The sequence below is a fragment of the Benincasa hispida genome, chromosome 6 (assembly GCF_027475165.1).
Source record: "Benincasa hispida cultivar pf3 chromosome 6, pf3_genome.v1.1, whole genome shotgun sequence".
Classification (NCBI taxonomy): Eukaryota; Viridiplantae; Streptophyta; class Magnoliopsida; order Cucurbitales; family Cucurbitaceae; genus Benincasa; species Benincasa hispida.
Window position 1 is genome coordinate 23,894,886 of NC_143483.1, and position 8,909 is coordinate 23,903,794.

Consider the following 8,909-nt stretch of genomic DNA (forward strand, 5'->3'; position numbering starts at 1 on the left):
TGATCTCATGAACAGTGAGCATGACCTCATGTTTCTTGTTGAGTACGTCAGACAGACTCGTCAAGATATAAACTCGGGCCTTTTCATTGGCCTTTATCTAGTAGTCATATGCATCCCTAACATTTAGGGGTGCATACGAGCGGGGACCTGAGGACACTCCTCAGTTAAGACAAACTGTAAATCATCTATAATTAGAATCATATTCCAATTAGATTTCCACGTTACATAATTCTCTCCGATTAGTTTTTCATTTTTAAGTAGGGTGTATTTAAGGAAGACATGTTGAAAAACAAACAAACAAATGAGCATTTTAGTTATCTTTACCTTAACCCATCACAAAAAAAATCCAATCAGTTAAAAAAAACAAGCAATCATGGAATCATAAATAAACTATTGATTTGATTTTTGCAACAATACTTTAGAGGTTTAGGACAACAGCCACCGAAGGGTGATCAGCTATCCCTTCTCTGAATTGAGATTGTCTCAGCTAATTACTAATTCCAGAATAACTCTTATTCCTATAGCTCTTAGCTACCGTTAGTTTGGTCGAGGATTCATTAAGTCACTTAATTCATCTTGTAAGTGTGACCCTTTCATTTTCAAATTTCAGAGGTACACTTCAACAGGTTACCGTTAAGAAAGACAACTGTTGAAAATTAACCTAAGAAATCCTATCCATTTATGGAGTTTGCGTTGTTCCGAAACCTATGATCAGGCCCTCCAAAGGGATGGCCGCTCTAAGATGACACGCAGGCGGATCATAAAAATCTCACGATGCAACCTAATGAAGGAGACTGTAGAATACATTGACACGTGTCCTTCTCCCACTAACTACGAACATTTTCCTTATTCACCTTGATATTGACCCATGCAAACACTTTCCAAAGGGAGGCCGCGCCCAGGGCGACAGAAGCCTAGCATGGATCTCACGGTGTGAACTCTTAGGGACGTGAGAGCTTAAAAATGATATATCATATATACCATTTTCTCCCACTAAAATGTTTTAATTATTTTAGGATTTTTTTATACTTAGCTAAATTCTGGCTAATGAATCTATCTATATCTATGCCTATTATAACTCTTATAATAAGGTCTTTATACTATAGTTCTAGGTGTATTAAACCATTTAATTTACCTAATGACATTTCATGCTAATAGGACCTCGGTTAATTCAACTCAGGTTCCGATCCACTTTCCAGTTAGGAGGTGTTACGTAAACCGTAAACTTAAATACCTCCAGTCTAAACAAAACTGTATCGGTTGAGTTTTCTTATAACCTTAATCTTATTTGTCCTACTTAGTCAATTTTAAAACTATTTTAAAAGAAACTAAATAATTATTCTAATCTAATTAGAAATGTGATCTTAGGTCTAATTAATTTTAAACAATTTAAGATTAATAATATATTTTTCCTTGTTTGCATGCAACTCTTTGTTATAGGTTAACGGTTTCTAATCATTAATTTTTATAACTATTACAAATTTTAATGATTAGTCCTATAACATGCTCACTATGGTTTTAATTAATTAACACTCATATTCTAATTAAAAAATTAAATCATATTACATGCATTTCATGTGTCATGCTCAATGCATATTGCTTTCCAACTAAATATAACATATATATAATATTTTAAAAATCAACCAAGCATATTCATTTACATTAATAAGTTTAACTAATTATATTTTCTAATTAATGTCTGCAATATGCTTCTCCAATTTCATATATTTAACATATCACATATATTAAATAAATTTTAAAATTCATGCATTTCAAACCATATATTATAACACTTATAATATACAGAAATTCACGAACATGCTTAACCTAAGGTGGGATTTATTTAAATGATATCTATAAAGCCTTTAAATAGCAAATGAACCTGCAATTTTTGGCCCCTGGGATAAAATAAAGCAATAAATTACACTATTTAGCTAATTTTATCCTAAATTTTCTTCTACCACTTTAGAACAGGACCAAATCAATTTGAACCAGCCTGAACCGGATTACCAACCTACGAACCAAGCCAACCCAACCGAACCAGACCACCAACTAAACCGCAGTCGAACTGGACCCACTTTGCTAACCCTAATTCTGTGGAGAAATGTGCAGGGACAGAGAATGTTGGCAGAATTGTGATATTTGGCCAAATTCGTCTCGACCTTCATCAACACAAACCTAATTCTAGACCCAGACTTACAGAGGAATGATTTATAACAATAATGCCCAAAGAACACAGGGGCATTTACATTGATCATATCAAAATTGTAAATCTACCAAATTGATAATACGATTTGGCTCCAATACCAATTGTAGGGATGAAAACCCTAAGGTACAACGGAAGCCATAACATACAGAACCCAAAAAGTATTTCAAAATGTCATTTAAAATCAAAACAATTTTTTTGGAATAAAAACTACAGATCAAAATAGATTAAGCATGCAATTTTAGAAATAAAACCTATAAAGAAAAAAACTATACTTTGGAAACCTTTTGGAAATTCTATGGAATTCTTCTATACAAATTGGGAATGGGTACCACCACTTGGAGTCCTTCTTATTCTTGTAGGGAAATTAAGGATTTGAGAATTGTAGGATTCTCTTTAGAAATTGGGAGGATTTTGGGAAAAAACAGAGAGTTTTTGCTTCAACCAAATAAACAGAGAGATAAAAAATGGCTTTTCTATCTGCATTTGTTTTTTTTTTTTTTTGGTTTTTTATATAGAGAGAATGAGAGAAAAGTGAGGAGATGTGGGATGTAACTCCCCTACGTGGGGAGTTACATTTTTATTTAATTAAAATTAAATAAAACTATTTATTATATTTAACTAAATAAATAAAAACCATTAACCATTGAAATTATATTTAAATGGTTCCCTCTCACATAATCTATAGTTTTAATGCGAATCTAATGTGCATTAATTTTAATCTATAGTTTTTAATATGAATCTTATTCGTATTAAATTAATGTAAAAAAACATTCTCAAACTCCCATTAAACCATGGAATCAGAAAAGTGACTAACACCCATGTGAGCAACATGCTCATGAAAAACTTTAGGTGGTAAACCTTTAGTCAATGGATCTGCCACCATAGAGTTTGTTAGTATGTGTTCTATCGAAATTTGACCATTATGAACTCTTTCTTTAACAACTAGAAACTTCATGTCTACGTGTTTTAATTTCGTATTGCTTCTGTTGTTGTTGGAATACATCATTGTCGACTTATTGTCACAAAATAATTTTAATGGTCTTTCTATACCAATCTTTATCTGCAGCCGAGTGACAAAATTTTGCAACCATATTCCATGATTGGGCGCCTCATAACATGCTATAAACTTTGCAACCATGGTAGAAGAAGCCATCAACATTTGTTTAATACTTTTCCAGGATACATCTCCTTCAGCCAACATGAAGATATAGCTTTAAACGGATCGCAAAGTGTCTTGGCATCCAATATAATCAAAATCAGAATACCCAATGATCTCCAGAACTTTTGATCTCCGATAAGTGAGATTAATCTTTTTTTCTTTGTAAATACCTCACAACCTGTTTGGCTACTTTCTAATGATCCATCCCCAAATTGCTTAAATATCTACCCGACGCTTCAACTATGAACGCAATATTTGGACATACTTGAGCGTACATTAGACTTCCAACGACTGATACATGGGAAAACTTCCGCATCTTCTTAGTTTCGAGTACAGTCTTGGGGCATTGACCTAAATAAAATTTATCATCTTTAGCGACAAGGGTATCTCCTAGTACACAATCTTTCATACTAAATCTACGTAAAATCTTTTCAATGTAGTTCTGTTGTGACAATCTCAAAATACCTTGAGAATGATTTTGCAGTATTTCAATTCCTAATACAAAAGAAGCATTACCAATATCCTTCATCTCAAAAATCCTTTTAAAAAACCTCTTAGTGTCGAAGTATGTCATCGATTGTTGGGTTTTATGCCCTTAAACTCGTAAATGGTAAATGTTATTGATTGACCGTCATCAATAAAGAGTTATCAATGTTAATTCAATATATGTTATTGATTATGTTGTATTCTATTTTGTCTTATACCATAAATCTAATAAACTAACATCCAAGGCTGCCTTATGAGTCTTGAACTGTATGTGGAGACATATAGGAATCAATTTTCAAGAAACAGCCTAAAAGGTCTATAGTATAGGGATAAGACTAGGTACCTTATCTTGGTGACACTACAGATATGACCCATTTTGTATTTGATACAAATGCAATGATCCAACATGTTTGTGTAGGTGGCACACGAGTAGGGGTATCCTATGCAATGACTTTGCATAAGACCGAGACCCAAAATAGTAACCACTAGATGTAACACCGTTAACTAGTTAGGTTCTTATTTCAATTGGATGACCTAGACAAATTAGTCTTAATCCTAAGTATATTATGAACTCCTGTTCACGAGGGAATGTCCTTTAATTTGTATGGGTGAGAGTGGCTAGTTTACCGACTCAATAAGCCTACCATTTTGGGGACAAGATCGAGCGGAGAGCTGGGAACATAACAATACAAGAAAGAATTCACTCTTTTCCTACTTTAGGATAAGTAGATGAGTGTTCCCTTAAGTAATGTATTCGGGACTTGGACAAAGGGCCCTACCCTCTCACTGGCCCGAGAAAGGTTTTTGTTTATTGGTTGGACCATAAATAGGTTGTTCATTAGAGGAGCATTGGTACCCATCCTTCTATTGGAATCCTAGAGAATAACAAGTGTACACTCGTGGTAGTGTTCAAGACGATTGAGGAGACGTTCGTGTTTATATTTGATTGAGGAGTCATTCATTGGAAAACCGAGAGGATCTTTCTAGAAGTTTGGGAATCTTTAAAGGTAAGAAATATTTCTTCCTCTTAGTTTCCCTTCTCCATCTCATGCTATTTCGTATGTTTATCCTTCATATATTTTGTTTTAGAACACTGTTTTGTTTCAAAAATCGATTTTCAAGATGCAAGGCTTTCACACACCTCTACTCAAGATTCAATCCCTACAATTGGCATCAGAGATAGTTTCTTGCATCTTCGTTCTTCTTATTTTTTTTAAACAAAATCAGTTTAGAGGTGGGTTTTAAATCTGCATTTTGAATAAAGTTTTGCAAGATTAGATGTTTACAGTTTTTGACACTTAGTTTTTTTAATGAGATTAAAATGTAAAGGTCTATTGTATTTTGGACATTTAATTTTTGCTTTGAGTCAGTAAGCCCACGTCGATCGAAAGAGCAAGTGTTGCTGAAGAGATCGGGAAAATGGAGGTGTTCGGGGCAAGTATTGAGTAGAAAACACACAAAAAGGAGGCATTATGTCTTTCAGCGCCACAACAGTGCAATCACAACATTGCAATGATGAAAGGCGAGGCATAACATGAGGGATTCGCAGTGCCGCGATGCTGCCGCTCAACGTTATGACACTACGAAGTTTTGATGGAGAAAAGCAGTGCTTGTGAGGGTTGAAGCTTTCAAGAGTTTTTGACCTAATTTACTTTATTAATTTAATGAATTAATTTTGCATTAGGATGCAAAAATTGCTCCATTTTTTGCTATTTAAATCAATTTAATTATGCAATGGATGTACTTTTAGATTAATGTTTGAATTCATAATTCATATTGTATGTCATATAGATTTAAAAAATTCTCACCTTAGGATAAACGTGTTCATGCATCATAATTAAGTATCAGGGTTATAGTTATGGATGCATGATTAAATTAGCATGTTCATGCATCATAATATAAGTGTTATGTTATAAAGATGTGTGATTACATTAAGCATGTTCATGCATCATACAATGTTATAATTGTTATAATGTATGATGGATTGATGAATGTTGATGTTTGATTTTCATGTACGATTAACACAAGTGTTATATTTATCAAATTAAAATGAAATTTGCATTGAGCATGACATTACTTAGATAAAATAATTGTTGTATTTAATCAATTTCATTAGATGCAAACTTATAGGTTTTAATAAAGTATTAAAATATAAGTGTTATGTTTTTAATAAGACAGATTAAAATCTATAATCAAGAGTCGCATGCAAACATAGGTCCAAATTAATTTTAAGTGGTTTAAAATTAATTCACCTAGACTTATGTTGGAAGTATTTCTAATGAGATTAGAAATAGGTTAATTTTTTAGTTTGTTTTAATAGGATTAAAATGAGTTTCGTTATAAGATTAAATTTATAAAATAATTGCCCATAAGGGACCTTTGTCTAAGGAACGTTATGTCTAGGCGAGGGTATTTAAGCTGACGGAAACGAAACATCTCCACCTGGGAACCGACTTGGAAGGTGAATTGGGAAAATATTTTATATGCATGCAATAAAGGATTGATTTTATTAAATAGTTTAATAAATTAAATCAAGTATTTTTAAATCATTCAATATAAATATTATATTGAGCAAATTAAAAGAACTTAGATAAATTTATTAGCCGATTTTTAACTAAGTATAATGAAACCCTAAAAATATTAGAATACTTTAGTAGGAGAAAATTGGTATATGAGATATATCGAATTTTAGCTCTCATGTCTCTAAGAGTTCACATCATGAGATCCATGCTCATCTTCGTGTTGCCTTGGCCGTAACCTCCCTTCTGAAAGTGTTTACATAGGTCAATAGCAAGGTGAATAGGGAAAGTGTTCATAATAAGTGGGAGAGGGAAGCGTGTCAACATATCCTACGATCTCCCATTAGGTTGCACTGAGAGATTCCTATGGTCCTTCTATGTGTCATCCTGGAGCGACCATCCCTTCGAAGGGCCTGATCATAGGAGTCGGGTCAATGCAAACTCTAGTAATGGAGAGGGTATCTTAGGTTAATCTTCAATAGTTGTCTTTCTTTTCGGTAGCCTGTTGAAGCGTACCTCTGGGAACTGAAAATGAGATGGTCACACTTGCAGGATGAATAAGCTAGTTAATGAATCCTTAACCGAAAAATGGTAGCTAAAAACTATAGGAATAAAAGTTATTATGATATTAGTGATTAGTTGAGATTGTCTCAATTCATGGGAGGAGTAGCTAATTATGCTTTGGTGGCTATTGCTTTAAACCTCTTAAATATCATTGCAAAAACTAAATCAATAGTTTAATTAGGGTTCTATGATTATACATATTTTTTTACTAAATTGATTGGATAATTATGTAATGAGTTAAGACAAATATAACTAAGACGGTCATTTGTTTGTTTCAGCATGAATTCCTTAATTATTTCTTTGCTTAAAAATGATCCATTAACTGAAGAGAATTATGCAATGTGGAAATCTAACCTAAATATGATTCTGGTTATTGATGATCTGCAGTTCTTCTAATGGAGGAATGTTCTCCAATCCCCGCTCATAATGCATCCTAAGCATTGAAGGATGCTTACGACCGCTGGACAAAGGCCAATGACAAGGCCCAAATCTACATCTTGGCAAATCTGTCTGACGTTCTTACTAAGAAGCACGAGGGCATGATGTTTGCGCGTCAGATCACGGAGTCCGTCTAGAAGATGTTTGAACAATCGTTCATTTAGATTTGACACGAGGCTTTCAAGTACATTTACAATGCACACATGAAGGAAGGCCAGCCAGTGGGAGAACATGTTCTCGACTTGATGGTCTAGTTTAATGTCACTGAAATGAACAGAGCGAATCGATGAGTAGAGTCAGTTGTCCTTTATTTTAGAATCTCTTCTGAAATGTTTTCTTCAATTTCGCAACAATGCGGTTATGAATAAAATACAGTACATTATAACTATCCTCTTGAATGAGTTTCAGACTTATCAGTCCCTTATGAAAGGTAAAGGACCAGTAGAAGGAGAGGCAAATGTTGCCCATTCCAAAAAGTTCTACAAGGGTTCATCCCTGGGAAGTAAGTTTGCTCATTCATCTTCTGGTTCGAAGAAGATCCAAAAAAAGAAAAGAGGGAAGGGGAAGGCTCTCGCTACTGGGAAAGGCAAAGGCAAGGCCAAGGTGGACGATAAGGGCAAATGCTTCCATTACAACGTGGATGGTCATTGGAAATGCAATTGCCCTAAGTACCTCACCGAGAAAAAGAAAGAGAAGGAAAGTAAATATGATTTACTAGTTCGGGAAACCTGTTTAGTGGAAAATGACCATAATGCCTGGATACTTGATTTAGGAGCCACTAATCATATTTGTTCTTCTTTACAGGAAATTAATTCCTTCCAGTAGCTCGAGAAGAGTGAAATGATACTCATGGTTGGAATGGCAAACACCATTTCAGCTCGTGCAATGGGAGCTGCTAAGTTATTTTTTGGATAAATTCTTGTTTTTAGAAAACTTATACATTGTTCCTGAAATGAGTAGGAACTTTGTTTGTATTTTCTGTTTAATTGAACAATCGTACTCTGTTTCTTTTTCATCTAATGAAGTATTCATTATGAAAAATGGTGTGACTATCTGTTCAGCTAAACTAGAAGACAACTTATATATGTTAAAACCAACTGAATCAAAAGCGCTTTTAAATCATGAGATGTTTAAAACTGCGAATACTCAAACAAAAAGGCGAAGAATTTCTCCAGGTAACAATGATACGTATCTTTGGCATTTGAGATTAGATTACATAATTCTCGATAGGATTGGGAGGTTGGTAAAGAATGGGCTTCTAAGCAAAATAGAAGATGAATCATTACCTCCATGTGAATCCTGTCTTGAAGGAAAAATGACTAAAATATCTTTTAGTGGAAAAGGTTGTTGAGCCAAAGAGCCCTTAGATCTCATACAATCGGATCTTTGTGATCTAAGGAATGTAAAGGCTAGAGGAGGGTACTGATAACTTGTAGACATACAAGTTATTGGATCTCTTTTATTTAAAAGAATAGGAAAAAGGTATGAAATTACAAACTTTTACCAAAGAATTCATATAAAAATCGAAGTATGC